We start from the raw sequence: 17,760 nt of genomic DNA on the forward strand, positions 1-17,760 counted from the left end.
GAAGAGCTGTCTAATAAAAATGATCAGAAGGAGTGTTCTTAACGGACAGAGGAAAACAACTAAGTTGTTATAGTCTGTTATAGTCCACTCCAAATGACAGTACAGGAACAGCTGTCCATTTCTCATTCAGGACCATCAGAATTCAGACATTCTCTTCATTATTTAATACAAAGTTCACTGTCATCTATTAAAACACATTAGAGGAAAGAGACTTCTTTTTCCAGTTACGGACTTGATTAATTGGCTAACATGTTTGATTTTTTTTTTTTTGGCTGCAACAGCAATGAAAATGTCTTTGCATTTTGAGACAATATAAAGCAGGCATTAACAGCTGATATTGGCCCTCTGTGAGCTTCAGTGAATCAGTAGGATGAGGAGAACATCGTATTCGAGGAGGTGAGGCCTCTCAGTGTGGTAAATACAACCCCTGGGCAGCGCCCATCACCAGGACATATCTTGTATCCAGTCGACTTGCGTCCTTATTTTGTGTCAAATGATGGTTCTGCGGGAGGTCGCTGCCAGGGGGACGACACTTGAGATCAAGCTCTCTGCTAGTGCGGGTGCGCGGAGGCTGCAGGCTATAGGTCAACCGGGTTATTGTGCGCCCACTCCATCTCTCTTTCTCTCTCTCTCTCTCTCTCTCTCTCTCTCTCTCTCACACACACACACACACACAATGTTAGTTTCTCCCCAGGATCACCAGCAGAATTAAGATGAAGTTCTTTGTGCCTCACACCCACTTTATGTACAAAAATACACTGGGTGAATGGACACACAGGTGCTGCAGTACTGCTGGCTGTCAGAGGCTCTCTAAATTATTTGTTTTATTCTCAGCGTGAAGCTAAACAAAAGGCTATTCTTAAACATTTAAATAAGTGACAAAGAGCTGTACAGATGTGTAAGGACTTAAACAGTTAGGGATGACAGCAGGTGGGACAGTTGTTCGAGCTGTCATCTTTCTCTATTGTCCTTGAGGAAGGTACTTGCTGTGAATTGTTACAGTAAAAATTACCCTGCTTTATAAATGGGTAGATCACCGTGCGGCACTTCGTGCACTGCCATCATTGCCTTGGAGAAACGTGTCAGATAGGATGTGGTTAATAATAATAATAAGACGCAGGCAAGGAAAACTGGAAAAACAAAAAGCTGTGCCTTTCTTTTCAGCCTTTCATATCGGCACCTGAGAAGATGCATCGTATGAATGAAAAAAATTTTTTGCAAAATATCACGTTCCTACATAATTGGAGGAAGGTCATTAGAAAGTGTGTATAACATAGCTGTACCCGCCACTGTCGTTCAAACGACACACACTTACTTTGGCTGTGTGAACAGAGCAGTGCTGCTGCGCTCCCCCCGTGCCCCCCCCAGCCTGAAAGAACAGATGGTTCAAATCTGAACGTGTAGCAGCTGGCCGGCAGCCAAAATCACACCTTTTCAAACTCTATTAATTTGCTCTCTCCTGTCTGGTGCCTGTTTATCTGGCTCACCGTCTATATTTGAGACTGGAAGCAGATTGGTGTTATTCCAGGAATCTCTCCTCCTCAAGGTATCTGAGCTCATTGCTGGGATCCCGTTTTCTTTGTCACGATCACGTTCCGTGTGGTCATCGCTAAGTCTGCAGTGCGCGTGCACCTCGCAGCTCTGTTTTACTCGTCCTCTTTCCAGCCTCTTTTACGGGATCCTTCACGCCCCTCAGCTATAAATGTTCCGACATTGTTATTACACCCTTGTACTGGTGTCCTTCGCTTATCATTCGGCCGATTCATGTCAAAGGACCCCCCCCAAAAAAAGTGGTTGGGCACAGAGAAAGCAGAATGGACACCAAAGCTTTCAGACAGCCATGGTGTGAGTGTGGCGGCAAAGAAAAACACTCCCACTGTGGTGGTATGACAGAGTGCGGTGTCCTCTGCTCGTACCGCAGGACCAGCTGCAGTTGGCAGCTGTGTTTCGGGGGCGGGGTGCGTGTGACCCGCAGCCCCGGCCCATAGCCTGGAGCAGGAGGTGACCGCGCCGACAAGGACGCGGAGGGCTGCGGCTGCGCCGGGTCTGTGCCGGGGGTCTCCGCTGGGGGGGATTCTGCTGGAGGGCTCCACTGACCGACTCGCACTTCTCAGCACCACTCCCTGTGCCCCCCCCTCCTGCTTCCTGTTTTTTTTGGGCCCCGGGTGCAACCTGAGACCTCACCGACCACAGCTGCTCACTCACGCTCACATCTGTTCTTCGAGCTCTTTTTCGCCTAGAACCGTTTCTCCATTTCTTCCCACATCCATTTGTACTACATCATGCGGTTTGTTTGTTCAATAATGCATCGTATATTTCGAACAGGAATTCCCCAGGACCCTATCTGGCAACGGCAAATAAAACACCGTGTGCAGGTGCATTTTCCATTTTTTCCGTTTTCCGCCGTTCTGGTATGAAATGGTTCTCGGGACTCTTGCACTGTATTTATTGGAGCTCTACCTGCAGCTTTTCACCCTCTTCTCTCACTGCCATTGATCCCCGTTGCTTAGTGGCAGTTAGAAAGGAGGTGCGTCACCGGGCTTCTCCAGCAGGTGGCGCCATTGAGCTAAAGGACAAGAGTCACGCGAGGGTGCCTGTTCACTGAAGAGTAATAACAGTACTGTGCTGAGATGGGCTCTTGTACTCCTGTATTGTTACGGTCCACATCATCGCATGGGTACAGATGTGTAGTAAGTTTCAGTGTGCAGCTGGAAAACACTTCTTCAAACCGAACGTGTTTATGTAAAATCACCCGTCAAATTCTGCGGGGAAGTGCACGAAAGGAATAAAACCAAAAATCATCATGCCCAGTTTTAAGAAATGCAAAAAAGTGTGGAAAGCAAAACCGCTCCGCAATGTAAATCTCAGTTAGACCTGAGGGGAAAAAAAGCTCTAGCTCAGAGTTGCAGAGACTCACCGTCCTCACTGAGGAAGGAGGACAGATCTCAGTAATTAAACAAAAAAAAGAGACGAACATAAAAGAAAAGACAGCTGTTTGCAGGCATGCTCGTAGGAAAAGAATTTGTGTGAAATTTCAGATATCCCACCATCCATGTTTTATTCTGTATCTTATTCTCAATAAAGAATCCCAGTTCTAAATAACTGTTGAATAAACTTGGAACACTACACTTACACACTCGCGCCGCCGCGCTTCCTTTTTTTTTTTTTTTTTTTCCGGTGCTCACCCTAAAACTGGCACCTGCTGCAACAGCGTATTTAACAATAGTTCCTATTGTTCCAATAGTTTCTCCGTATGAGTATGTTACTATTTCGAACTGAAAAACTCGCCCGGTTCGCGCAGATCTACACAAAAGTGAGCATATGTTGAGTGAGAAACGTGCACGTGTGTTTGTTCCGCTCATGCAGCTCAGCGATCTTCAGGAAGCTTCCAGAAGCAATATGGCCTCTTGAAGGTAATACTCGGGAAGCAATAGGCTAAACACAATTAAGCAAGCGGGGCAGCGGCCGTGAGAGGGCAGGCGCTCGGAGCCCCGGGGCTGGTGGCCTGACGGGACCCAGGAAGCGGCCGAGGGCCTCTGGCTCCGAAGCGAAGGGAGCGTCGCAGGATGATGTTACGCGGAAATGTCAGAGGCGCGCGAGGAGAAGCCATTGGTCCATGAGATAATTCCTCCCCGCAGGCGCTGCAATCTTCAGCTCCCCCCCCCTCCCCCCGCCCCGACTCGACTCCTGTCTCCCACCCACGCCCTCATTTTTATGGTTTTTATAAATATTTTGGATTATTCCATGCCGCCATTTGGGATGTAAAACAGCGGTTAGGTATGGAGCAGTCGGGCAAGTTGATGTGTGTCGCCATGCCCGGGTGCGTTATTTGTTTTTTCTCCCACCCCGTTCTTTCTGAAGGGGACTGCAAATGCCAGATGTCTCCATTTGGGGCCGGGAGTCAGAGCGCATTTACTGCGGGACCACACACACACGTGCTCCTACACATCCCTGAAACCCCTGAGTAACACCTCGCAGAACCGTCGGGCCCATTTTGCCGCTCTAAGGGCCAGAAGGTGGTGTAGCGCTTAGAGTCGTGGCCTCGCGCCCGAAGGACCTGGGCTTGAATCCCGCTCTTGCCGAAAAGTGTCACGAAAAGGAATAATCAGAAAATTATGACGTATTGCACATATAGTCAATTTAGATTTGATTTAGCTTTGATTTCCTATAAATTGTCTTGGTATTTTGTTATTAACAATCAAAAGCATTTTTATTATATATTTAACTTTTCCAAATGCATACCCCAGCCAGCCTGCATCTCTAACACAGCATCCATATGTGCCACCATGTGGAACATGTCAAACCCGATGCCTGGCTGCACACGTGTGGCACAGCTCCAGCCCCGGGCACGTCGTAGGCCTGGGGGGACAGAGGTGACACATGGCTATTCTGTCTTTTGTCCTCTCTCTGTCTCTCTCACACACACGCACACATACGCACCTTCCATTTCCACAACCACACTGTGCACCACAAGTGTTCTGCTGTACTGGATATTTGACACCTTTATTAAACCCTTCCGGAATTTTCCAGCAGTACTAATGCAGCTCGCTCCCTTTGTAATGAATCCCCTTTGGACGTGTGTGGGGAGCACGGTGTTTGTCTTCTGGGCACATGGCGTTTCCATTTGAGATGCGCATCCAGCCAAAAAAGATTAGGTACACACATTAATAAAGGGGTAAGAAATGGTGGGAAGTGCTGCAGTCGTACGGCGATTGCATCCTTTTGAAGACGGCGTTAAAATGGGAGCGTGAAGGCTTTGATCGGGGGCACAGGCGGTCGTTTTGGCGGCATCCACACGCGGGCGATAGCGGGCCGAGCCGAATGCAGCTGAAATGTGCTCTGGGGGGACGATGTGAGCGAAGGAGGGCAGCTCGGCTGCAGGGCACTGGGGGCTCAGAAAGATGTGCTGTGTAGCATAGGGTGTGTGGGTGGTCGGCAGCGATGATCGGGAGGCATGGAGGAGGAAGGATCAGTGCGAAAGGCCCAGCTGCTGGACTGCAGTTCGTGCCCCTCCTGGATCACAAGAGCAGGACACTTGTACATCAAGGCAGTTTTGGGCTGAACAGAGTAAATCAGCTCAATGCACTTGGTCACAATTTTGAGATTTACATTAAATCATGTCTGACTCATTTCTCCTGACAATGGAGAAAAATGGAGTTTATACAGTAATTTTTACTGCATCACTTCAGGGTATCTACCATACTCAAGAGTGCTACAGCTAGAGGTGGGATTTGCTCCTTCAAGCTCTGGCCACTGCGCCACCTTCAGCCGCTCCATTCATGACATTGCACTGTTAATGTTTGTTCACGTGATTTTTCTTGTTTTCCTTCTTTTAAATCTTTTAAAATAGATTATTTAATCGTATAATTTAAATTTTTTGGGAGACTCCAATGTCCAAGGCAACATAAAAATCATGATAGTTACAGTAGTGCACATATTTTGAGTTTAATTTGGTCCTTAATACACTTTCATGTAATTTAAGAGATCGTATCTAATCTGAAGAATCTGTGGAATTATCTGAATCTGTAATTAATTGTATATATGGAAATGGAACAAGACAACAGTATTTCAAACTTTCTTTTTTGTTTAGCTGAAGGTGGGATTCAATCCTATGTTCTTCAAGTGCAAGGTAACTGTAACCACTGTACCCCCTGCTGGTTCAGACCACTTTTTTCCCCATCTTTGCTGTTTTCCGCTCTCAATCTTTGACCTGTTTTAAACTCATCGACAGTAAACTTCCCAGCGATGCTGGATTGTTCCGAGGTACTTTACCCTGGAGGAACCCGGCCCCCACCGCGCCTCCCCGATGGATACCGCAGCTGCGGGCTACCATGGCCCCAAGGCATGCACCTGGTGCTCCATGAAAGCCACGCCCCCAGCCCCAAACCCACCCCCTCCCACACCCCCTGCCCCTTGACAAGGTAGAAGGGGAACAATGCAGCTGAAACTGGAAGCCGAGCAGCCAGCCAAGTCAGCAGCATCTGTTTTCCAGGTATCTCATCTACCACCTTCCTGATCCAGGTGCCACATGGGTAGGCGCTCTTCTGCTTGGGCTGCCTTCTCTTTTCTTGATGTTTAGCACTTAATTTTTACATCTTTTTCCTGTTTGTGTGTTTTTCACTGGGATTCATTTGGCACACACAGGTGAGGGTGTGTGAGCTTGGTGCAAACTGTTAGGTCTTAGTTCCCTTATGTTCAGCTCCATTCTCTATAATGATGCGGTTGAGATAACAAGCTGAGCACCTGACTGATCAAAGCAGCCCCGCACAAATAAGCTCAGCACCACCCTCCGCAGGTGCTCCGTCGTGATTACATGTCAGTGAGAATGGAAACCTCTTTGGAATTGGCATTTTAGGGGGCGCTGTCGTTTATTTCAGGTTCCTCCCCAGGCGCTGGTGACAGTAACACAGCCACGAGCTCCTTCCTGACCTCTCGAACCTACGGACAGAAACGGGTTGCCTCCCGTTTACCTCTCCACAACCGTGAGATGCCCACGAGACCCTGAGCACGACGCACACGGCGGGCCGCCGCTGGCCCCTCCTCGGTGACACAGAGCAGACAGAGCAGGCGCAGTGACTGATGGCGCCAACCAGAGGCAGAGCCGCAAGCCACGAAAAAGTATTATATCACATTACATTATTTATCTGGCCGGGGGCGCCGCGTCTCAGGCTACTTACACTGCGTCTCGCTTTCGAACCCTGCGGCAGCCGCTACAGCCGCCCATTTACCGAAGTCCTCATTCAGCTCAAGGGGACAACAGTGGCTCCCCTCCAGGGACCCAAGGAGGAATCTTCCAGTTCCTTAACTGCTACCCCACACAGCTGCCATTGCTGCCATCACATCTGCCATATCGTTTTTGGAGAATATGCATATTAGGCTGTAACTCGAGTCCAACTGGGAGTATTAACCCTAGGGTTGTGTCTGAGACGGATTTCTCTTTTGGTTTTCATTCTCAAAACTCCCATTATAATTCTAAATTAGATGTATAAATCTACAGACCTCATTTACTGTAATGGCACCACTCGTGTGTGTGTATGTGTGTGTGTGTGTGAGAACTGTTGAATGTGGCATCAGAAGCTCTTTCCTCTTTATTATAGTCTCACCATTTTGTTTGTATGGTCGGCCTGATCTGACCCCACACACCACAGCTGTGCAAAATGTGAAGAAAACACAAAAACATCAGTTATCCGTGTTCAGACTCTTGGTGTGAAGGCTGTCATGAAGTTTTATTGCAGTCAGATGTAAGAACCCATATTTATGATAGATAAATGCTGTAGAAAGGTCAGATTTGACCCGAATGCATCCTGAGGGTTAATAAGCACCACAGATCGTACTTTATAACCGGATATGTAGGAAACAGTCAGCAGTGAGCAGTATGCCCACGGTGGGTTGCGTCTGAACGGAAGCCCCGGCGATATGCAGGAAACACGTGCTCAGAAAGGTGCGGCGTACGGCACGCGGCGGACCCCCCGTCACGGCAGCCCCCTGGAGAAGGAGCGCCCAGCGTAGCGTGGATGATGAACTGCTCTCGGGAGCCTCGCCAGCCCCCCGCCGTCCACACACCCCGAGGCCGCTGGCCGTCCCCAGGCCTTCATGATGGATTCGCAGGCTAATCTGGCCAGTACATTTCAGAAATGTACACTGAATAAATAATATGGTGCTTCTCGAGGATGGAATTAATCAAGCGCTTAGTGTTTCTCATGAGTGAGCTTTTCATATCCCGCATGTCTAACGGTTACCGTATTCGTCACTGTTATTTATGAAAATACTCTTTGTACAAACAGGGTAAATAGGGCAGCAACGTAGCTTCTGAATAATGATATGAAATACAGCCTGGAAGTGAGCAGAATTCCTTACGGAACCATATAAAACATAAATGAACACGATACCCGAGAACGCGGGAATCCCCGGTGCGCTTCGCTTACAGCAGTGCAGGAAATCCTCGTTCAATCAAAACCTATCTTCGCTTTTCTAAAAGGTCGATATCCATAAATGCTGGGTGGTGTCCGAAGGGGCTCATGCACATACGTAGTAAAAATACTCAATGAACCGAAGAATCATAGCGGTCATATTTTGCATGTCTTCTTTCAACGAGGTGACTGATTGGAATTATGAAAAATTGTTTACCTGTTTAAAAAATGGAAGAGTCCGTTTCCAGAACAAAGTTTCGTTCGCTTTTCTAGTGGGAAGTTGAGAAACTTGGTGAATTCAGCCTTAGAAGATGGGCAGCAGGTGGCATCGTAGTTAAAGTCATTGCCTTGAGGCAGAGGTCCTGGGTTGGAATCCCACTCCTGCTGTAAGAACCTCGACCAAGGTACTTACCCTGAACCGATACAGTAAAAGTTACCCAGTTTTATGAAAGGGTAAAATCAGAGTAAACAGCTTGGTGTTAAATTTTAACACGGTAAATCAGTTTAGGGAAAGGCGTCAGGTAATAAATAAATGTAATACCGTGATTTTTAAAGCTCCGGCAGCCCCAAGGAGAGCGCTGTAAGTGATCATCAGTCTGGCGATGGTTAGAACGCTGCAGCAGCTATTGACTGCTTCACGTGCTTTCAGGCTGCACTGTATGTGTCGCACGTGTGCATTTTGTTCCACTCCGTCTCCCTAGAAACAGAGTCTCTTTCCATTGAGTAATATGCGGCTTCTGGGGCGAATTCTGACCTTGCAATAAAGACCTGGCTCATGCAGCTCTTTGCTTGCTGCGTGTGACGCGGCCCCCCTGCCATGCCCGTGCACGGCGTGCTGGGATCTGCGCATTTCCGCTCAGGTGGAACTGCTGTAAAGATTGCTTGGTGCGCTCTTGCACTCATATCTGCTCCTCTAAAACACCGGACGAGTCTCAGACTCATCATAATAATTTCCTTCTTGTGCGTAACGTGTTTGTGCCTCTTGGCATGAGAATGGGTCCTTCTGGGCAGGTGAGACAGAAGTGTTTTTCCCCTCCATTTACAATCTGACATCTTTCTCCAGAGCAACTTAAAATGTCAAGATATTTCACAGTTATTTACACATTTATAGAGCTGGGTAATTTTTACTGGAGCAATTTAGGGTAAGTACCTTACACAGGGGGGAATTGAACCTGTAACCTTCAGGCCCAAAGGCAGTAGTACTAAGCGCTATGCTACCAGCTGTCCTCCCTTTCTGTTTAAGAGAGTTGTGAGCTGTACTATATTAATTTAATTCTTCTACCTTTCATCCATCCAGACTCGCAGTGAACCAGAGCTTGTCCCGGAAGCACGAGCCACAAGCCTGAGGGAGATACACCCTGGACAGAGCACCAGTCCACCATAGGGCAGCCACACATGCATAAACTCACACAATATGGGAGTTTAGCATCACCAGTCTACCTGAACTGCACATCTTCGGACTGTGGGAGGAAACCCGAAGAGATATGCTAATTTACAGACTGAGCAGGGAATCTAACCCGTGTTCTCTTGCACCACCCAGGCACTGTGAGATAGCAATGCTACCCGCTGCACCACTGTGCTGTCTGTGCTAACAGTTCCGATGTTCTAAATTTTTTTTATGATTCCAATTTTCAGGCCTTGGTTTTGATGGCATGTGGCCATCGGGACAGCTGTCCCATCCGCGTAGCACCTCCAAAACATGCTCTGGACTTCAGGAGATTCCTAGCTGAGGGCAGGGCAATGCAACTTACACATCTATGCGCATTTATACTTTGTTGTTTTTAAGTTCTCCGTGAATGAAAATAGTAATAATAACTCATGTACATGGCTACTAGGTTACAAGTTTCCATGACAATTGGCTGATGATGGTCTAGGATGAAATAGTATTGCAACCACCACTATCACTGTAGAACAAAAATAAACAATAATTTCATAATTCAATACATATGTCAAAATGCAGTCATTACAGTCTATGTTTAGCGTAGTGAAGAAAAGCTAAGGAATTACACTGAAATAATCCAGTCAGTATTTATCTGTCCACTTTCAGGTCCGTTGCCGTTTGCAGCAAGCCCGAGTTCCTTGCTGTAACTGACAGTGTAAACGTGGTATAATTACTTGGACTGGGGGAAGCGCCGGGTCTTTAGCTGCAGTAGAGAAGTGCTCCCGGCTCTGAAACGGAACCCCTGTGTTTGCAGTTTATATTTCGCTGCAGATTTCATGTCTTCACAATATTGCCCGTGGCGAGCAGAGCCCGAGTTCTCAGAGGTTTCCACGCGGCACGGGTGGAAATCGATACCGCAGTTTGTACAAAATGGCGGAAGTTTCCCCTTCCTCAGCTTCCATTTATCCCTTTCCGCACGCTCTCCACCCAGGAGGACTGGCCCCACTAATTGGGCTCATTATGGCATGAGCTGCGGGCTATAAAAATGAGGAGCGCTTTGTAATCCTTTCTGTTTGGGAAAACAAATCAGACTGAACTACCAGAACTGGATTTATATATATATAAATTATACAATTTTATAAGTCATTCATAATTATAATTTTATCATTTTAATATATGTAATTATATATACCATCTACTGTACTCATTTGGGTTTACCATTAGTCTACATATTTCTTATTCCTTGTCAATAACTGTCTATATATTTCCTTATAAATTATTGTCTGATGCCGGGTTGTTGTGGTCCAGAGTGTGTCCTGGAAGCAGAGGGTGCGAGGTGGAGTCTACCTTGGACAGGGTGCTGGTACAATGGAGGGAAATCACACACACACACGAAGGGCAACTTAATGTCACCAGTTCACCTGAAACACATGTTGTGAGGCTGCTGGAGGAAACCCACATGAATATGGAGAGAACATGCAAAGTGCCCTGAGCCGGAACTGAACGCACGTCCGAAATCACAGCTGAGGAACGGCGGGGCGTGGGCACCGACACCACCCACTGAGTCACTAGGCTGCTGTGGTGTAGCAAAAGTGAAAATGAATATCTAACACCTCTTCTAAACTCAACGGTAGCTGGTAGTGCAGTAATTAGAAGCATCACCTTGCACCTGATGGTCCCAGGTTCAAATCTCTTCTGCTCCAGTGCCCTAGATCAAGCCACTTACCAGCTGTATAAATAGGTAAATCGCTGTAAGTAGCTCAGCGTAAAAAATCTCACATGGATCAGTTTGTTTCACATATTACTAAAGATCCAAAAATCAACATAAAACCACGAAAGATGGCCTATCCCAGTATTTCAAATAAAGATACATCAAAATTAGTGACTATGAATATGATAAATGAATAGGCAGCATATAGTGGTGGGCAGAGAGAACTGGTTTCGCTCATTGTCTGTCAGCTGATCTGTTGTTTACCGCACTCACTGTGATCCTTTGCTTTGCACCATGGTGAATTCATTGTGAAACAGTCATAGCCAGTTTCTCGGGACTCGAGGTCATCTGATGATCATTAAAGGATGATCCTCATGTTTCGTCGATGTTTGTTTTTAACAACCAGAACGCAGGCAGGGCTCGGATCTGGAGCATCTGGGATGCTGGAACCCCCAACGTGATTTTTTTGCATGGGGTGTGGAGGTGGGGGCTGCAGTGCAAAGCCGCCGTTAATTGAGCACTTTCCAGTGCTGTTGAACAAAGGTAGTGAGAAATGCGATCGAAAACCTGTTAATGAGATTCCCCTCCTGGGGGGGGGTCTAACCGGCGGCTGTTTTTTTAACTAACTTCCAGTAACTTCTCTGGGCCTTTTTTCATGTCTCCCCACCTCAGCACTTGCTGGCTAATCCGCTATTCGTGATTTTTTCGGATAAATAAAAGGTTAAAGAACATGTTTACAGCAGGGTCCTTACTTAATGTCAGCGTTGACAAACCATATAAACATTCAAAAACTGAAGGATGAAAAGGGGAGGGGGGGGGGTAGAGAGGGTGTTTTTGTTTCTGTCAAAAGTAAGTGAAGTGTTTTAATTCTGAGTGCCGCCCTGGGGGCATCTGCTCGCCTTATTTGTTTTGTAAAATAATGAATTCCCGTGGAAAAACCGTGTGCTCACCTTCCCCGAGTTCCTGTGGATTACGGAGGACGCCGCTGTCGGCCTGTCGCCTGCCCCCCCCCGGGGGGTTCGTTTCATTTAGGCCGTTGCCCGAGGCACCCCTGTGGAACTGACCTCCTTTTCAACCCTGGGCCGCCAGCTGCACGGCCCGGCGTCCGTCCCCCACCCCCCGACCCCCTCGCCGGTGCTGGGGGCGATCGTGTGACGTGACCTTTGACCCCGTGGGCTGGTCGAGGTGGTATGTGCCCTTTTCCCTTTGCAAAGCTCTGCAGCTACACGAAAAATATTAAAGGGAACAGTCGCCCAGCCCTGGACTTTTTATTTTGACTCTACGTGGCGGTCAGTCCTGCTGACGACTGTAGGCCACTAATAAACGCTGTCATCCAGTGTTCTCACTCGTTACATTCCACTACATGAAAAAACCAAATATTTTTGCTTAACCTTAAAATATTTAACCTTCACATTAAATAACTGAGGCAGATATTTAAATGCCATCTTGCTCACAAAGGACGCAGGTTCAAAACCTCCTCATGCTTCAGTACCCTTGATCATGGTACTTACCCTGAATCGGTATGGTAAAAAGTACTCAACTTTGTAATTCAAAGCACAGGGAGCTTAACATTGTAAGTTGCTTTGAAGAAAAGCATCAGCTAAGTAAATTATTGTAAATGAGTAAATCGGTGTATTTATGAGGTTAACCAGCATGGTGAAGTTGAACAACCGGCTGCATTGGAACTAAATTGTCAGTGGTGAACTCAGGTTTCCTCTTCCTTCTCTGTGAGACCTCAATGCTCCCTAAAGGACATTTTCCTGAAGACGGGGCCCGACCTCAGACACTGTGCGTGACACAGGGACCCCCTGCCGTGCCCAGGGATGCGGCCCCCTCATCCTCCCGAGGGCACGTGGTAGATCCGTGCGATTCACGGGCTCCGCGGGCTCATTCCATCTGGTCTGGAACCGCATCCCCTGTGGCAGCATCCCCCCCAGCTTTCTAATCTCAGTTTGGGGGAAGCGGTGAACAGAGAGGAACTCATATTTTTCGCTCTGACATTTTTCTACAATCCAAATCGTAGACTTGGAAGTCTATTTTTTACTTTTGTGTTTTACGCATTTTAATGTCTATGTCTCTATTCAAGATAAGATTAGAAATCCTCTTACTGTCCGGATGATATAGAAAATTTGAATGATTTATTTGAATTTATTGAACATTTGAATTTTCATATTAAGACCAAGGCCTTTCGTTCAGTGCTGTTCTGAATATCAGCGGCGTTGCTGCTGGAATTATGATCCGTCTGATTGTACGTCCATTTAGTTATCTGCAGCATCCATCAGCTACTGGGCCAATGTCAGCATCTCGTCTCAATCGCTGTTACCCCAGATTCCCTGATTAAAACACCATCGTCCTCCCCCCCGCCGTCAAATCTCATCCAGGGATCGCTCTATTCAAATCATACTCCTCAGGTCCTAATCGAGTGAATCTCAGTGCCATAGCACTTATTCAAATGAGATGGGAAAAACAGAGCAATGAGTACAGATTGTATTTGTGAATACTAATGTGATTCTGCACTTGTCCCTCAATTTGCTCAATTTACATTCACCTCTTGGCTTTTTGGATTTAGCTATATGCATATGTTAAATCAGGTGCACATCATGTCTCAGTGCTTCATCGACATCCCTGATTTGCTGTTCGGTGAGCTGACGGACTCAAGCGCTGCCCAATGAGACTCTTCCAAGTCTTTCGGCTGTCCAATCAGACTCTTTCCTGACAACTGTTCCTTTCCTTCGGTTCTCAAGCGTTTTATTCATTGAGATTATTATTTTATTCAGATTATTTCATCTTTCGCGCTCCTTTCTCTAAGGTCACTTGAGGTTTGTATAATAAGCTGCTTACTTACTTTGATTTGCCCATTTTCACAGCAGGGTAATTTTAACCTCACTCCATTCATCTGTTTATTGTCCATTAATCCTCCATCCTCATTGTTCTCTATTTATGTAACACCTTTGCCCAGCCAACATATAATGTGAGATTCGTGCAGTTAGCAAATTATTTAAACAACTGGGTAATTTTTACTGTATCAATTGAGGGTAAGTACCTGGATCAAGGGGACAACAGCTGGAGTGAAGAATTGAAACAATGAAATTCAGACTCCATCATGATGGGTCTGGCTACGGCATTACCATTTCCAAAGCTGTTATAATACTTCACATATATGGTTTTAAAAAACATTCTGGCTGCTACAATTTCAGTCTGAGAAATTTTTAAAGAAAATAACAAATAATAGCTTGACATAGGTACCAGTGATTTAAACTGCAGATCACTTGTAAAAATATTAGCATTTTTTATTACCAGAAGCCCCTAAGATTGAATCCCATGTTAATCTTCCTTTACAATAGACTAATTTGTTACTAACGTTCTCCATAATTTATGTCAATAATGAGCACTTGGACTGAGATGGGGGTGCGCGGAGAACAAAACACACAAATGCTGAATATTTCATATTAGTTTAGTTCAGTTGGTTTCTGCTCTTCGGTTTATTCAGCTCCATCTCCTTCAGGCTGAGAAGTATGCAAATGAATCAGTGGGATTCTTTAGAAAAGTTCCTGTATAAATTGCAGATATCACCCAAAGCCTTTGAAGATAAGCCAGATGGCCTTGGAGGGTTTCGGCCTCCAGTCTTTCTTTTCTTTCCTGTTTTTTCTTCTTACTTGGGGCTAGAATGTGAATGCTCCTCCTGGCCCCAGGCTGGGCTGCACCAGTGCAGATTGGGGAGGTGGGGGCAAACTTGAGGTTCTCCACCCATCCTTGGCCCCGCCCCCTGTCCCTACACGGCCAGAGGAGCACGGGCTTTCCACCCGCTGCGATGCCTGCATGGCTGTTACAGAAAGGCCAGGTCTCTAGTAAACTTACTGTTATGTTTGGGGTTCACAGCAGACAAGCAACAAACCAAAATGCATAATGGGCTGCAAAAGGTCACAGAGTGATCTCATCATCACCACTACATAATGTCATGTAATAGTGTAAATTAACAAACTGATACGATAAATAGATTGATGAGATTGCAGCAACAATAACTGAACCGCTGTGCTCTGAACCAACAATATTCCCAGGCAACTGTAAAAACCTCAGCGGCAGAAAAATTAGAACATTTTTATAAAGGCAGTAATGGAACAGCAGATGGTGCAGTGGTCACATCCCGGTTCAAATCCCACCTCCTGCTGTAGTACCCTTGAGCTAGGAACTTACCCTGAACTGATACAGTAAAAATGACCCTGCTGTATTAATGGGTAAATAGTGGCTTAAAGTTCTAAGGCACTTTGGACAGAAGAATTAGCGAAAATAAAATAAGTGTAAATGTTATTAAATGTAAGCATTAAATGACTTGGAATGAAAAGAAACAATTTAAATATTCTGCTGTTGGTATCCTACATAACATGGGAACTGTAAATAGAGTTACTTTAGCCATTCTGTCACACAGGAGAGAGTCCCAGCAATGGTTCACATTATCTTTATGCATTTTCTATATGTTCTTTCTCCAGAACGGTGGTAGTTTTCATGTTGACAAGGGAGCCGGTTTAATGTATAGGCCCTAGCCCGTATGTTTGGCGAGATGACTGCTTGCATTGGACTATGTGATGTACCCTGTGGCAGGTGCATGATTTAGCACAGGTGAGGTCACCCCGAGGCAAAAGCAGGCAGGGCATGCCTCAGGAGAACAGGTTTGACCGATTCTATATTTATACATGGCTTCAGAGCGCTCTGCTGTGTCCTGCATTGCCTGCAAATACCCATGACTTACCCATTTGAATAACTTCTGTCTCACAGCAATGGAGTGCGGTTCATCTCGTACTGAAAGACTTTCATATAAAGAAAAAAAGGCACCTGAACACAGAAGCAATGTCACCATATCTGTCTCAAGCACTTATACATAGTAAGTTCTGGAAAACACACATGCTGTAGTAATGCTGCTATTGCTGTAAAGCCAATAAAGCATCACAGAAAAGTCGATCATTGGCAGAAGCATAACGTCAGGCTTCCCGATGATCTTCTTGGATCGATGAAAACATATTTGGCAGAATAACCATCCGTGCTGAATGGCATGTGGGATCATCAGAGGCCGCAGCCTTTTGAGATCCTTCTCAGCCCTCATTATTTTCTATTGATAGTTTGATCATTTTGTACCGAGTGGCAGAGCGGGTCGTGCTGGCACCTCACAGAAGCTGAGTTTAAGGTTTGAACCTGGCTATCTCATACAAAGGAGTAAAGGCAAAAAAACAGCAGTCCAGTATGACACAACAGTATCCCACTAAATTAACATTCATCCCAGATTCAGTTAAATAAGCGATTTCATCCTGTCTGACTCATTTCATTCAGTCTTCGGCATCACTTTGGTGTAAAATTTCCAAATTTCCTCTTTGTTGCCTAAAATGACAAACAGCTCTCTGATGAACACTTCTGTCATAAGTTTCCCCCAGGAAATTAACATTGGCTTTCCAACATACTTATTTGTAAACCTTATTTTTCTCAATTATGTCGCTGGATGTTTACCGTTACAATTCAAATTACGTACCCCGTGTAAAGGTGCAACAGCATAGCAACATGTGGGGCTTGGGGCTAGAATGTTCTATTCAGGTGGTTAATTTCTTATCCCAGTACTACCACATAGGTAACAATGATATTTTTATGAGCCTTATTTCAGAGAATGAGCAGTTATTTTCATTTCGGGGCATTTATCTGCTCCTCTGCACCTTCGGTAAATATAATACACGTTTTGGAGTAATAATACAGCCAACTGGTGAAAATGTATGGAAAAAGGGATGTTTCATGACATTAAATGTACAAAGCAGTTTGTGTTCAGTGGCCTTTAGTGCTCCGTTGATTCCCAGTCTCGCATCACTCCCTCCGCTCAGAGGGAAAAATACGTGACTCACTTGTAGCTGTGTTTGACAAAGCCTGCAGGAAAAAATGTCCCTGCCAAAAATTCTTCACTGTAAGGATATTTTGCTTCCTATTCAAGTCAAGATTTTTTACGAAGGAAAATAAGCAAAACCTCAAATGCAGTTCTTCGATCCTCTCTGATCGCCCTTGAGACACAGATACATATTATTAGGAAGTTTGTTAAGGCTGATTTCAGAAGGAACGGAGAGGGCAGGTGTTTGCCAGGAACAAGGGGCCATGGAGGAGTAGAGGTTGAATACCAGAGTACAAGGTCAGATGAAACTCGTGTCAGTACCGTGAACCTGCAGCTCTGCCAGTTTAAACAGGAAATTATGAACAGGAGAGGAGAAGGATCTATGAATATGGCAGAAATGCGGAAAAAAAATATCCTAAACTAATGTCAAGAGCGGGAGTTCCCACACTGCGCTATTTTAAATTCAGGAAGAAACACCGATGCAATCGTAAAGTGCAACCATATTTTTTCTAAATCTCAGCAGGTGCTGTAGAGGTTTGGAGACATTACCCAGCAATCGAAGGATGGGGTTTGAATCCCACCTGCTATAGTGTGCTTGACCAAGGTACTGAACCTCAATTTTTCTTATCTGAGGCTTTTCTCTAAGGCTCCTGATTTACCCACTTACACAGCAGGGTAATTCTTACTTCTAAGATCAACTTGAGGCAAGTCCCTTCGGGGATACTACAGTGGGAACTGGGATTTGAACCAGGGATCTTCGGGTGCAAGGCGGCAGCTCTGATCATTTCACTACCTATGCGATTCAGTACCTTTGAAAATTAAAATGCTGTAAGAATGGATGAGTCAGTGTAAGAAGCTTAGTATACAAACATCACAGTCACTGTGGAGAAGAGTGTCA

This window comes from Scleropages formosus, chromosome 7 (assembly GCF_900964775.1).
Source record: "Scleropages formosus chromosome 7, fSclFor1.1, whole genome shotgun sequence".
NCBI classification, from domain to species: domain Eukaryota; kingdom Metazoa; phylum Chordata; class Actinopteri; order Osteoglossiformes; family Osteoglossidae; genus Scleropages; species Scleropages formosus.